We start from the raw sequence: 14,757 nt of genomic DNA on the forward strand, positions 1-14,757 counted from the left end.
GCCAGCCAGATGCCCCAACATACATGCCTTTTGATTGAATCTTTCATGAGGCCTACTAAGTGCCAGGCATCATCCTATGTGTTGGAGAGCCCCTGAACCCCAGAGCCCTGGTTTATGGGCATATAAAGGACACTGTGGGGACAGTGGCTTATTGTCTGCCCTGTCCTACTGAGATGTGAGGAGTTTTTATGACCAAGGACTGTGGGTTTGAGTCTGAATCCTTTTGCAAACAGACGTGCCAGCTCTGGTGCACACTCACTGGCTATCAGTGAGAGGGGCCTTGGTGCTGGGGTGGATGGGTTTCCCAGCCCCTGCTTCTCAACTCCTGGCAGCATTTCTGAGCTCGTGGTGGGACCTCTATGAGTCTCCCCGTTGGGATGCCCCTCTGGAGCCCCGTGCTGAAAGGTTAGCACCTTTGAAATTAGATAAAGGGCATCAAGACACAGCTGTGTTTGTTTTATAAATTAAAGGGGCAAATCATTAAAAGGATTGTTTTCCTGAAAATAAAGAGATTAAACAGGTCTCTCTTCTCCCCTGCTCCTCACTCCTCTTTCTCCAGTTTGTCTCCAAAGGACTCCAGCTTCATGTTAAAGAGCAAAGAATTATCTCTGCTTCAATCTTGGGGACTAGGCTGGCTCCATAACAATTATAATCTCTTATCTGAACCCGCCTGGGGCAATGGGGCCACTGAAGCCAAATTCTTTCCAGTATTAACTGCCATTCAAATGGATACAGGAGAATAATTGAGCCAGGTCCTTTAATGTTGGGGTAGGGGGTGGCCCAAGGTGATTCTCAAACTCCCCTGTTAAGGACTTTTCCCTTAACCCGCTTCTGTAGAAAGTTTGGTGCATATTGGAAATTTAAGATTTTAATACACGAAAGGAGGAAAGAGGATGAAACAAGCATGTGAAAGTGCTTAGAAATCACCTGACACTCAGTAAGTACTCAGTTAACGTTAGTCATTGTTACTATATTTCAGAGGTCTGTGAGGGACATTTGTACTTAATTAGGAAGACAAGGAGGAGCCTACAGGGTTTTTTAGAAGGATGACATGGTTGGATTGGGATGGTGGTCTTCAAGGAGTTTACAAACTAGTAAGTTCTGAAATCATGCACACAGAACAAGACACAAGGTAGTAAATACAGTAATTAATTAATAATAATACAAAGTCACTTTACCTGCATGATGTCATTTCATCCTCCCATCACGCCTATCCGGTCACCATTGCTTTATCCCCAGTTTACAGAGGGAGAAACAGAGGTTAAGAAACTAGTAAAAGCAGAGCTCAGAGCCCAGGTGGTATCCTACATACCCTTCTCCCAGGGAGGTGTGGTGGGAGTCCTGTCTACCCACCCACTCCACAGCCAGCTCCATCCCAGCACATCCTGAGTGTTGGCTTCTCCGTTTTCTCTCAGCTGGGAACAACTTGAGGGCAGAGTCCACATCTTCTCACCTGGGCATCTTGAGGGCTAGCACAGAGACCGACCTGTGTGGAAACTCAATAAAAAATTGTGTCAAATAAGGCACAAATAAGGCACAGGTTTGCCTGGATGGTTCAGTAGGAAGAGCATTCATTGGGTGTAGAGATTACTAAATATAATAATATAAAATAAGCAAACGAAGAACTACACAAAGGAATGTGAGCCCCCAGACATCCCTGCCTAAGAACTCCTGGCATCCTTGTTCTGTTGACTAATCTCATGCTCCTATTTCTTTTTCTGGGACGAAGGGGTGAACCTGTGGCCTATTTTACCAAAACATCATGGGCAATTAGCAATGGGAACTCTAAAATGCTCAGAGAATGCAAAAATGCAGCCAATGTAATTAACTGTGGTCTGTTCCCTGACCTCCATAATGAAAGAAGATCCTTAATTTTTTTTTAATGGGAAAATAAAGAGCTTTCCCCCGTCAAACCAGCATGGATGTTCTACTCCATGAGCAAATGCTGAAGCGGCCCAGGACATCAAGATGGAAAATAGTCTCTCAGCCTGGAGGTTTCTAGGGTCAATCTATAAAGATAAATGCTCTGTGAGATTTATTGTGCCCGTGAGAGACTTGAAGAACTGGGATAAAGCTCACGCTCTGCTTGTAGCACAGGCAGTCTATGGAAGGAAATGAACTCTCCCAGTCAACAGTAACAAGATGGGCTCTTCCAGAAGACAGTAGAAATTCTTATGGGAGGACCCAATGTTGAGCTTTTGCTCAATTTCTGGAGCTCCCTCCAGGCCTCTGAATTACCCACCAAGAAATCCCTAAGGAGAAATTAGAGAATGAGGAAAATAAGGCAGTCCACTTTGTATGGTGCAACAACAACAAAGCCCTACATGTTAAAATCCTAAAGGGCCCGGGGCACCTGGGTGGTCCGGTCAGTTAAGCGTCTCACTCTTGGTTTCAGCTCAGGTCATGATCTCAGGGTCCTGGGATGGAGGCCTGTGTCAGGCTCTGTGCTTGGCGTGGAATCTACTTAGGATTCTCTCTCTCCCTCGCCCTCTGCCCCTCCTGCTTGTGCTATCCCTCTTTCTCTGTCTCAAATAAATAAATAAATAAGTACTAAATGGCATGGAATGAAAGACTAAGCAACCCTCAGAAAAGTCCCAAAAGACAGGCTGAGCCCGGCCAGCATTCTCCTGAGGGGAGGCAACCCCTGCTACCAGCAGCTGGGTGAGGAGCTGGGAGACAGGTCTCCTTTCCTTTCCTTCTGCAACACTTGACCACCTCCCTGGGGCCTAAGTAATTTAATGATGCAGAACTTCCCTTTCCCCTAATATTGAGCTCAAGCTAGGCCATTTCTGTTCCCACAGGTGTGTGCAGGTTTGAGCCACTCCGTGCTGCTGTGAAAGCTTCAGGCTGGGATTTGGAGCACAAGCAGGGCAGGGGCCTCTGGGTTTAAGAGGCTGAGTGGGCAGCAGAGGCTGACGGTTTGCTACTGTACTGCACTCCAGAAGACAGGCCTCTCTAGTGCACCCGACCTAAGGCCGTAGCCAGCTGAGGAAAATGAGGTTGGTTTCAGCTGGGCATTTAACAATTGTTTGCCTCTTAGCTTATTTCATGCTATTTTATTTTATTTATTCATGAGAAACACACAGAGAGAGGAAGAGACATATGCAGAGGAAGAAGCAGGCCCCATACAGGAAGCCTGATGTGGGACTCGATCCCAGGACTCCAGGATCACACCCTGAGCCAAAGGCAGGTGTTTAACCAACGAGCCACCCAGGTGTCCCTATTTCATGATTTTTTTTTTTTTAATTCAGCTTTACTGGGGTATGATTGACAAAATCGTAAAGTATTTAGAGTGTACATTATGGCAATTTGGTATCCAAATAAACTATGAGAAGATTTTCCCCCTGCTAGTTAACTAACATATCCATCATCTCACATATTTACTTGAGGAAGAGTGCACACAACTGGGGAGAGGGGCAGAGGAAGAGGGAGAGACAGAAGCTCAAGCAGATTCCCCACTGAAAGTAGAACCCAACGAGGGGCTTGATCTTACAACCCTGAGATCATGATCCGAAATGAAATCAAGAGTCAGACGCTTAACCAGCTGAGCCACCCAGGTGCCCCATCACATATTTATCTTTTTTTAATGAGAACATTTAAGTTCCACTCTCTACTCAAATTTCAATCACATGATAGAGTGTTATCGACTATCATCGTCATATTTTACATTAGATCTTTGTGCTTTTTATAATGAAAAATATCAAATATGTAAAGAAGTAGAGATAGTAATATAATCAACCCCCCTATATACCTCACCTAGACTCAACAATTAACAGGATTTTGCCACATTTGCTTTTTCCTTTTGCACCTTTGCTGAAATGTTTTATTTTAAAGCAAATCCAAGATCGCATGTCATTTAAATCCTAGACACTTCAATCTGCATCTCCAAAAGAAATAAAGACATGTCTTATACAACCACAATACTATTATCATGCCCAACAAAATAAATAATAGTTATTTGGTAGCCTTCAATACTAAGCCTCTCCCTCTAAGGAAGGATACCTTGGGCTTAGAATCAGGGCTACGGAAAAGCTCCCCCGGAGCTATTTAAGGGGGAAGAAATTCCAGCCACAAGTTTGTTCTCCAAGCCTCAACCCAGAATCTTTGCCTTTGTTTTGCAGGGGAGACATTTCCCATAAACGTCTGCCTTACTGGTCTTGCAAAGACCTGGTAGTCTCCTACTCCCTCAGCCTCTCAAACAGGAGCTTGAGCTCTCCTGCTGTAGGAGCATCCTCAAACTAGAGTGTATCGGAATCATCTGGGAGGTTTGTTGAAATAACAGATTCTGGGCCCCGCCCCCAGAGTTACTAATTCAGTAGGTCTGGGGCCGACTTGAGAATTTGCGGCTACCAAGTTCCCAGATGACAGGATTCTGCTAATCCTGGGACTGCACTCGCAGAGTCACCAAACTACAGTCAACCACGCAAGTGGATCTTTGCAGGACAAATCTAGAAGCCAGGACTGCTGTCCCCGCCTGTTGGCTGCCTGCGGCTGTGGCGGCAGCTCTCCCGTGCGGAGAGCCATCTGTGTGCGGGCAGGGATTTGGGATCTCTTCATTACCCTAGAGTTATTCCCACTGCTGACATACTTGGGCATACATCAATTCCCACGAATTGGGTTTCTGGTGCCTTTTTACCTGGTAACTGGGCCCAGCCTCGCTCTGCCATGACCAGGCTCCTCACCTGGACTCCATTCCTTGATGGACCAGAGTTCTCATCCTCCGGGCTCAGTGTCTTCCAGCTGGGTAATCTCGCACCAGGTCCTTGACTTGTCCTGGGGGTTGGCTGGCTTTCTCCTGTCCCTACCAGGGTACCCGCAGCAGTTGTGAGGGGACATCCTTTCCTGTTGTCTTCTTCTAACACACACAGCGCAACGCCTTTTTCTAATTCATGCTACGGTGCTGTGCCAGGCCCTAGTCTGCTTCTCTATCAACTGCTTGCTCCACCCTCATCCTGGATTCAGCCTGAACTGTTGAATAATGAGTCCCATCTGGCTCCCAGCCTGCAACCATACTTACTCGCCTGTCCCTCCCAGCCCCAACCCTTGCAGTACACATGCTTTCCAGCTGGTTCCTTCTCAGCCTAACCCACACTGTCACTGGTTCCACAAAGGTCCAAGCCTGAGCCAGGTGGGCTTCCAGAGGCCAGAAGAAGCTAAACCAAGCCATCTGCAACTTATCTGCCCCTGAAATGAAGATTCTGGACCCTGGGGGTGACTGGGGGTGACTGGGTGGTTCAGTAGGTTAGGTGTTTGCCATTGGCTCAGGTTATGATCTCAGGGTCCTGGGATCAAGTCCCAAGTCAGGCTTCTTGCTTAGCAGGGAATCTGAGTGTCCCTCTCCCTGTGCTCCTACCCCTGCCTGTCCCTCTCTCCCTCATTCTCTCTCTCAAAAAATAAATAAAATCTTTTAAAAAACTCTGGCCCTTGAACATTATTAAAATTAAAGGCAACATGCCTGAGTGGCTCAGCCGGTTAAGCAACTGACTCTTGATTTTGGCTCAGGTCAAGATCTCAGGGTCATGAGATTGAGCCCTGTGTGGGGCTCCATGCCTCAGCGGGGAGTCTGCTTGAAATTCTCTCTCCCTCTCCCTCTGCCCCTCCTCTGGTGTTCACTCTCTTTCTCAAATAAATAAATAAATCTAAAAAAATATATTAAAGCCAGGGTACCTGGGTGGCTTAGTCAGTTAAGCATCTGCCTTTGGCTCAGGTAATGATCCCAGGGTCCTGGGATGGAGCCCTTACATCGAGCTCTCTGCTCAGTGGGGAGTCTGCTTCTCCTTCTCCCTCTGCCTGCTGCTCCCTGTTCTCTCAGATAAATACATAAAATATTTTTAAAAATTAAAGCCAACATATGACAGTTCATGAACCAAATGGCCCCTCCCAGACAGGTTGACGGCTCTCTCTTTAGATGAGGATACTTGCCCCAGGACCCAGTCTCATCCTAGCAGCACCCAGTTTGTTTCTCAGAGCAGTAGCTGCTCCCAAGTAATATTGGGCCTGCTTTTCCTCATCCCTCAGAGGGGCTCCTCTTGGGCCTCAGACCCCTTTCTGCACCAAGTCCTCAGTTGCCCTGCCAGTTAGTGAGTCAAATTTACAAACCCATTAACCCCAGAGGAGGGTCCAGAGACAAAACTTAAGCAAACAGGTAGGAGGGCCCCATCCTGGGAGAAGGCATGGGTGTGATCATCCATTCATCCATCCATCCAGTAAATCCAGTAAACATTTCCTGAATGCCTACGAGGACCAGGGACTCTTCTAGACACTGGAAGTGCCACAGACAACCACATGGAGAAAATCTTTTGTCTTCACAGATATTGTATTCCAGTGGAGGAGACAGGTGATAAACAAGTAAATAAATGAAAAATATGTAGTAAAATAAGACCCTAATATCTAATTTCTTCTTCAGAAGAAGAAAATGCTAAGAAAAAATAATAATAAAGCAAGGCAGGAAGATATAAAAATGTTGGGGGGGGATCCCTGGGTGGTGTAGCGGTTTGGCGCCTGTCTTTGGCCCAGGGCGCGATCCTGGAGACCCAGGATCGAGTCCCACGTCTGGCTCCCAGTGCATGGAGCCTGCTTCTCCCTCTGCCTGTGTCTCTGCCTCTCTCTCTCTCTCTCTGTGTGACTATCATAAATAAATAAAAAATTAAAAAAAAATGTTGGGGGGGCAGTTAAACATTTTAAATGGCTTGATTTGTATAAGAAACAGAACGCCTCCCTAAGAGAGTAACCTGGAAGCGAGGGCCTAACTGGCCACTGACAAGAGAAACCCAGAAACACTGAGGAGTTGGCAGTTATACAACACAGAGGAGAGAGGCTGTGTCTCTGTGGAGCCAGCAGTGAAGGGAGCTGAAGGGTGTCGCCAATTCGGTTTTGAAGGCACCAGAAACAGGCGAGCAACTGATGTGCTTTCTGGCGTCTCTGGGGGGCGAGGCCGGTTGGGGGGTGAAGCCAGAGTACCTTCCCGGCAGGTGCCACAAGACAGGCGATGACTCAGAGGGAGAGAAGGCACCGCGGGTTCAGAGAGCAGCTTCCCAGACTGGGCCCTAGAAGAGCGAGAGTTAAACCGAGCCAGAGAAAACAGAGGACTCGGGAAGGAAGAGTGTGAAAATCAAGATCAGGAAGGACGATTTTATCTTTGGCTAAAGGCCCTTGGAAGCCCTGCAGATTCCGATTCAGATGCTGGGGAAAGAGCAGCGGGAGGGCCCGGGGGAGGCGCTGGCCCACAGCCAGCCGTGGACGTGGACAGGCCGAGAGGAGGGGAGCGGGGAGCCGGGAGAGACGCGAGGGAGGCAGCAAGCACAGAGGCCTGCTCACCTCCCCTATCCCTGTTTACTGTTCTTCTTCTTCTTCTTTTTTTTTTTTTTAATTAATTTATTTATTTATTTATGAGAGACACAGAGAGAGGCAGGCTCCATGCAAGGAGCCCGATGCGGGACTCAATCACAGGACTCCAGGATCACGCCCGGAGCCGGAGGCAGACGCTCAACCGCTGAGCCACCCAAGGATCCCTACCTTTCTTCTTCTAATGATATGATGAGCTCGCATCCCTGCTGGTGCCAGGACTGCCTGAGCCTCGGCCAGGTGGGTCCCACATCGGGGAGCCCCTGGCTTGCAGGGCCACACAGGGCGGGTGGCGTGGGGGTCACGGCTGTGGGGAGGGAGAGGCTGGGTCGGCTGCACAGACCTCCAGGGAACAAAACACTCCTCTCCTCCTTGGAGTTGAAAGTAATCCAGTAGATTCATTTCCTCTTTCTTTCTTTTCAATTTAATTTAATTTAATTTAATTAATTTAATTTAATTATTTTATTTTATATTATATTATATTATATTATATTATATTATATTATATTATATTATATTATATTATATTATATTTTTTGTGCTGTTCATGCCTGTTGTGGCAGAGCCATAGACTCTCCAAGGAGAGAGATTTTTAAACTACCTCTCCCCAGGGCGCCTGGGAGGCTCAGTCGGCTGAGCGGCCCCCTCTAGGTCATGATCTCAGGGCTCCCACCCAACAGGGAGTCTACTTGAGGACCCTCTCCCTGCCTCTCCTTCCCTCCCTTCTCCTCCCACCCATATCTCACTCTAAAATAAAGAAAGGTGCTGTTTCTCAAATAAATAATTAAAATCTTAAAAGGGGGGGTGGGCCTGGGTGGCTCAGTTGGTTAAGTGTCTACGTTGGGCTCGGGTCATGATCCCAGGGTCTTGTGATCAAGTCCTGCTTGGGGCTCCCTGCCCCATGGAGAGTCTGCTTCCCCCTCCCTTTCTGCCCCTCCCTCCCACTCATGTATGCTTGCTCTCTCAAATAAATAAATAAAATCTTAAAATAAAGATAGGTGAATCTTAAATAAATAATAAACTACCTCTCCCTTTACTATGTCTCAGCTCCTCCACCTATGCTGACTGCATGTGTGTGAACCCCCACAGCATCTCCACCCCACACAAATCTTCATGCCCAGCCAGCTGTGTTTCATCTCCCACTTGTTTTTTCTCAGGGGGGGAAATCTCTTGACTCCCCACCTTTCCACAGTACCCTGTAGAAACCACTTCATTGTCCATTTATTCTGGATTTTTCCCTCATCTTATGCAACCTGCTTACACTAATCAACATCCTGCCTCTCACTGCCTTTCCTTTGCCAGAGTCCTCAACACACAGAGGAAGGAAAAGCACATCAAGTCTGTGTGGTCGTGGGACGCCTGGGTGGCTCAGTGGTTTAGTGCCTGCCTTTGGCCCAGGGTGTGATCCTAGAGTCCCGGGATCGAGTCACACATCGGGCTCCCTGCATGGAGCCTGCTTCTCCCTCTGCCGGTGTCTCTGCCTCTCTCTGTCTCTCAAGAATAAATAAATAAAATCTTATAAAAAAAAAAGAAAAAAGTCTGTACGGTCAGTCATGCCAAATCCTCATCATCCGGTCACACCACCTTCTCCAGGTCTCTGATTCTTCCTGGTTCACATTTTCTCTTTTCCCTGTTGTCATCCTTGGTGCCCTCAACTTTCATGTCAATAACCTGTTCAGCGGATCCCTGGGTGGCTCAGTGGTTTAGCACCTGCCTTCAGCCCAGGGCATGATCCTGGAGTTGTGGGATTGAGTCCTGCGTCGGGCTCCCTGCATGGAGCCTGCTTCTCCCTCTGCCTGTGTCTCTGCCTCTCTCTGTATGTGTCTCTCATGAATAAATAAATAAATAAATAAATAAATAAATAAATAAATAAATAAATAAATAAATAAATCTAAAAACAAAAAACAAAAAAACCTGTTCAGTCCCTTGCCAACCCTCTTCTATGCTCTCCTCCACACTGATGACCTTTCTTCTCCAGTATTATACCTGTAGCTAGACCACATTTCAGTTTTCTCCTCCCAAGACACTGAGCATGGTGCTCTCTTAACATGGTCTGCTCACTCACCATCCATATCCCCACTTCCTCACCACTGTTGGCTCTTTATAGTTTATACAGTCTAATACCCCCCTTTGGTCTACATTTTCAACACACATACACACATACACTTGGACACCTCTCTGGGCTCTACTTGCCTTCTTTCTGATCTTCTTTCCCGCCAATGAGCACAGTTAAACCAGAGGAAGGAAATATCCTCTATGCAAAACTACCTTCTCTTCAAAAATGATAACAAAAAAAATGATAACAATTGGTATTGTGCACTGACTATAGATACTATTCTATCCTAAGAACTTTATGTTGATTATCTCATCTAATCCTCACAACCCATGAGTTAAGTACAATTATTACCCCAAAGCACAGAAAAGGAAAGGAACTTGCCCAAGGTCATGCAGTTAGAGGCAAGATTTAAAGAAAATCTATTCTATTTTAGTGCCACAACCAACTCTCAACCCCCGCCCCCGCCAAGTTACATGGAATAGGTGTTGGTTTTCCTAAGATTTCAGTGGCAGGATTCTTGTACCTAGAAAGTTCTTGTGATTCACTATAACCTGCTGAGGGCTTCACACAGAGGAGGAACTCAATAAAGATATAGTGAAAGTACTTAAATTACCAAAATCTGATTTGTGCATAAAATTTAAGACCCTCAAGTTCATGAAGCGAGCTCCACAAGTGAGATAGCTAGGAAGAGGGAAACTTGGATGAAAGGCATAAGTGTGCATATTTGAAAAGCAAAGTTTTTGTTCTACTTGAATTAACAGATGGTAAAATGTTGATGACACTGTAATCTATGCCCATTCAGACATAAATTTCCAGCAGTTGGTGCATTTACATTCATTAAAACAACAACAACAACAACACGCTTGGAATAAACAGCCTTGCAAACATTGCCAGGAATTTCTTAAACTCAGATTCTTAATATGATCCCAGAAAATGTGATATGTTCTGCATCCAAGAACTGATCCCTGGAACAAGAATACCAGTGATAAAGAAATCCACTGTTAACATAAGCATGCAAATACAGGCTGTGGTGCTGAGGCAAAGGATATTGGAGAACTGTGTTGGGATCTTGAATGGCTTGTGGTTTACCAGGCAGTTGTCATTGTCACTTGCTGTGTGGAACAAAGGCATAATGACACGTAGAAGCTGTATCATCTTGCTGAAAAGGACCGTTAGCCATGGCCTACAAGATAGGCTTTGAATTGGCAACATAGATATGTGTCTAAACTTCAGTCTTTTCTCTTAAACTAATTCCCCCAACATTGAGGCAATTACTATTGAGGCCAGCTGCTCCTGGCCAGACAGGTGTGACCAGCATGGCAGTGGCCTGGCATCTCTCTCTGAACTGGTCAAAGGCAAAAACAGAAAGAAAACAAAAACTTTCCAAGATATTCTAAGGGTAAATGCAAGAAATAGGGGGAATGTTTTAAGAAGTGGCTTAGGACCACAGAGCAAGGATAAGCCACATTATAGTGTGTATACCAGTAAATGAAGAGAAAGAACCACCTCAACAGCAGATTGAGAATCTAAACTCAAGTTCCAGAGATTATGGCAGTTGCAGCTTTGGTGAAATCTCACAACTCCAGGCCAGTTTCATTTGTTGTTTAAGAACATATGTCTTTTGGGACACCTGGCTGGCCCAGCGGTTGGGCATCTGCCTTTGGCTCAGGGCATGATCCCTGGATCTGGGATCAAGTCCCACATCAGGCTCCCTACAGGGAGCCTGCTTCTCCCTCTGCCTATGTCTCCATGTCTCACTCTCTCTCTCTATCTCTCATGAATAAATAAATAAATAAATCTTAAAAAAAAAAAAAAGAACAGATGTCTTTTGATGTGGAGAAAAAGGAACCCTTGTGTCCTCCTGTTGTTGGGAATGCAAACTGGTGCAGCCACTAAGGAAAAGAGTATAGAGGTTCCTCAAAAAATTAAAAATGGACTTCCTATATGATCCAGTTATTCCACTACTTTGGGTATGTACTCAAAGAATATGAAAATATTGATTTGAAATGATTTATGAACCCCTAAGTTTATTGGAGCACTATTTACAATAGCCAATGTAGAAGCTGCCCAAGTATCTATCAATAGCTGAATGGATAAAGATGTGGCATACATACACAATGGAATATTACTCAGGCATAAATAAGAATGAAATCTTACCATTTGCAACATGGATGGATCTAGAGAGTATGATGCTAAGTGAAGTAAGTCAGTCAGAGGAGGACAAATACTGTATGATTTTACTCATATGTGGAATTTAAGAAACCAAACAAACAAAAAAAAGAGACAAACCAAAAACCAGACTCTTAACTATAAAGAACAAACTGATGGCTGCCAGAGGGGCGGTGGGGGCGGTGAGGGCAAAATAGATGAAGGGGATTAAGAGCATAATTACCATGATGAGCACTGAGTAATGTATAGAATGATTGAATCACTATATTGTACACCTGAAACTAATATAACACTGTAAGCTAACTATCCTGGAATTTACAGATTTTTTTAATAATAGATAATAAAATAAGTTACAATCTATAAAAAAAATTTTTTTAAACAACAGATGTCTTTTAGAAGTCAAGTGTCTGAAGGCAATTAGCTAATAGTAACTCAGTGGGCCACTATAAGCATGTCTGATTGGCAATCAGCAAATGATGCCCAAAAGGGTGGGAAAATAAGTTAGAAGCTGGAGATGTGGGGAGACTGGCTTTCCCACTCATTGCTGGGGAGCGTGAATGCTACATCATTCTGTCAAGAATCAAGCAGTGCCTAATGAAACTTCAAATGTACATGCCCTTGGTCCCAGCTGTCCCCCTCCCGGAAACCTAACCCACAGAAGTGAGAGCACCTGAGGGCGATAACACGTGTGCAAGAGTATTTATTGCAGTGTTGTGTGTGCAAGCAAAAAACTAGAAACAGCCTGACGACCTCAGTATAGGACTGATTGAATATGTGCTGGGCATCTGTTGGCTGCCAATTCATCACCATCTGTCCCTTTCTTCCTTACTAACAGAAACTCAATTTCCTTTAGGTATCCATTTGCAGGGAGAAGAGCTCTGTAGCTCCAGCTCCAGGAGAAAACCTATATTAGTCTAAAGTGGGGTGGACTTGAAATCTCCAGTTCCACCCTGGTCCCCAACTCTTCCAAACTATGTGAGCTGGGTGTCACTCTAGCGACCCGAGCCCTATTTCCTCAACTAAAAAATGCTCCTTCCCTTCCCACACTTGCCCTGCCCCTAGGTAAGGTTTTTTTGTTTTTGTTTCTTAAGACTTTATTTATTTATTCATGAGAGACAGAGAGAGACAGAGACAGAGACACAGGCCGAGGGAGAAGCAGGCTCCATGCAGGAAGCCCGACGTGGGCCTCCATCCTGAGTCTCCAGGGTCACGCCCTGGGCTGAAGGCGGCGCTAAACTGCTGAGCCACCTGGGCTGCCCTATGGTAAGGTTTTTAAGTGAAATGATATAAAAGTATTTTGCAAACTTCTAATCATTCTACCAATTTAAATGGCTATAGATTTTGGAAAAGTCAGCGTCTGTGTGTATGTGTTACACTTTGTATCTCTGTTCCCCTCCAGGCCCACAGTCATGTTGCCCCTCCTCAACCCTACAGTCTTCCTTTTTTTTTTTTTTTTTTTTAAGATTTTATTTATTTATTTGAGGGGGGAGGGGCAGAGGGAGAAGCAGACTTCCCGCCGAGCTGGGAGCCCAATTCCAGGCACAATCCCAAGACCCTGAGATCATGACCTGAGCCGAAGGCAGGTGCTTAACTGACAGAGCTACCCAGGCACCCCAGCCCCACAGCCTTCCTGCACATAGACTGAGGAACAGCCAACCAGGCCCCTAAGCTGCACCAGCTCACTGCTGGTCTTTCTCCACATGGGACTCCAGCCAACACTTCGATTAACTTTTAACCAAAAAGTGATGATGGCTGTAGGACCCAGCTGCTCTTGCCTTAGAAGGGATTTCTCTCAGATTTTCTTGCTCATGACTCATTACTAAGATATTTCATCCATAACCATCATCTTTCCAAAGAGGAACATTTAAGAGTTGCTTTCCGGATCCCAGTCATCCTGTCCACACTTAGGATCACAGATGCTGATTTAACTTGAGGAGACATAAACATTCACTGGCTTTCCTCCACTTATTCCCATCCTTCTAACACTATCTTTCCCTTTCACACCTCTATTTTCTCCTTTTCTTGATACTAACTCCCTTGTTCACACTGCCCTATGCTCCCTTGGTTTTCTTTGAACGCTCAGTTTTTCTGAAATGCAGTTTCCCATTCTCTGTGTGTAGAAAACTTCTTGCTCCTCCGATGGGGTAGGAATTAGCAAAATTTGCTCCCAACACTGCTGTGTCTCTTATTTTTTGTTATTTCTGAGCAGAGATGCCATTTTGGAGTGTGTGTGTGTGTGTGTGTGTGTGTCCACTTGTGTATTTTTAAATACCCAGGAGTTGGGTCACTTGGGGATGAGCTTGTATAATGAGCATACAGAACCAAACTTAACCCATTTGGTTATAATGAAAAGTTGTTTTCTCCTAAGAGTACTTTGAGGCCTGGACAGAGTAACAACATATGGGGGAGACAAGTGGAGGTGAGAAGGTGTCCCAGGGGACCTGGAAGAAACACTGGGGATGGCTCAGCATTAAAGGGAAGCTGGGTCACATAGCAGGGAACGCCCAGGTTGCCATTTGGCACTGGTATGTGGAACCTCCAGGACTCCTTGCTTCAGGTTTCTTGTCTCCTGCCTGGCCTCCCAATGCCTCTGTAGCCTAAGGCAGCAGGACCACAAAGAAATGTCACAGAGAACACCCACGTGGTAGAGTCTGACAGAGCTGGATTTGAATTTTGACGCTGCTTCTTGCTATTACCTTGGGAAAGTCACCTCTCTGGGCCCCAGTGGCCTCTTCTGTGGAGAAGGAATGATCATGAGGGGGAAAAAATGCATATGGAAGCCTGGGAAGAAAAGGTTTGTGGTAAAATGAGGGAAGCTCATTCTGCCTTCAGGGAGAAAATTAATCCCATTAAGGGAAAAAGAAAGCTAATCCTACATAGTGGGTATTAGCTACAGCCACACAATAAGAACTAGCTGAGTAAACTAACTGCCCTTTGACAAGTTTGCTCTAATTTTGTCAGGCTCTAGTCTAACCTTCTGAGGCTAGGTCTAATTCTCCCTGGATGGACAGCTATTTCTTTATTAAAAAAAAAAAAAAAAGGCATTTGTCACTTTATATGCACATAAGCAAGAATAAACCATTAGTCTCCACCCGCATTATAGACAGGGTGCAGCTTGATGCCAGCCTCCTCAACAACTGCCCCACTACATGGGGATTTACATGGTACCCTGGAAGGGACACTTGGGC

At 45.5% G+C, this 14,757-nt stretch overlaps 1 long non-coding RNA gene across 12 annotated transcripts in view; it reads right to left on the reverse strand.

Annotated features, from left to right (window-relative positions):
- Positions 1 to 14,757, reverse strand: part of LOC112656642 (uncharacterized) — a 188,588-nt gene that overhangs the window by 20,281 nt on the left and 153,550 nt on the right. For 6 of the 12 annotated variants that reach the window (XR_007408910.1, XR_007408918.1, XR_007408908.1 and 3 more), the window contains one exon: positions 1,313 to 1,497. This is a non-coding gene — a long non-coding RNA (uncharacterized LOC112656642). The remainder of the gene's footprint in view (positions 1 to 1,312; positions 1,498 to 14,757) is intronic. The other 6 variants (XR_007408915.1, XR_007408912.1, XR_007408911.1 and 3 more) reach the window with 2 other exon arrangements.

The sequence above is a fragment of the Canis lupus genome, chromosome 37, assembly GCF_003254725.2.
Source record: "Canis lupus dingo isolate Sandy chromosome 37, ASM325472v2, whole genome shotgun sequence".
NCBI classification, from domain to species: domain Eukaryota; kingdom Metazoa; phylum Chordata; class Mammalia; order Carnivora; family Canidae; genus Canis; species Canis lupus.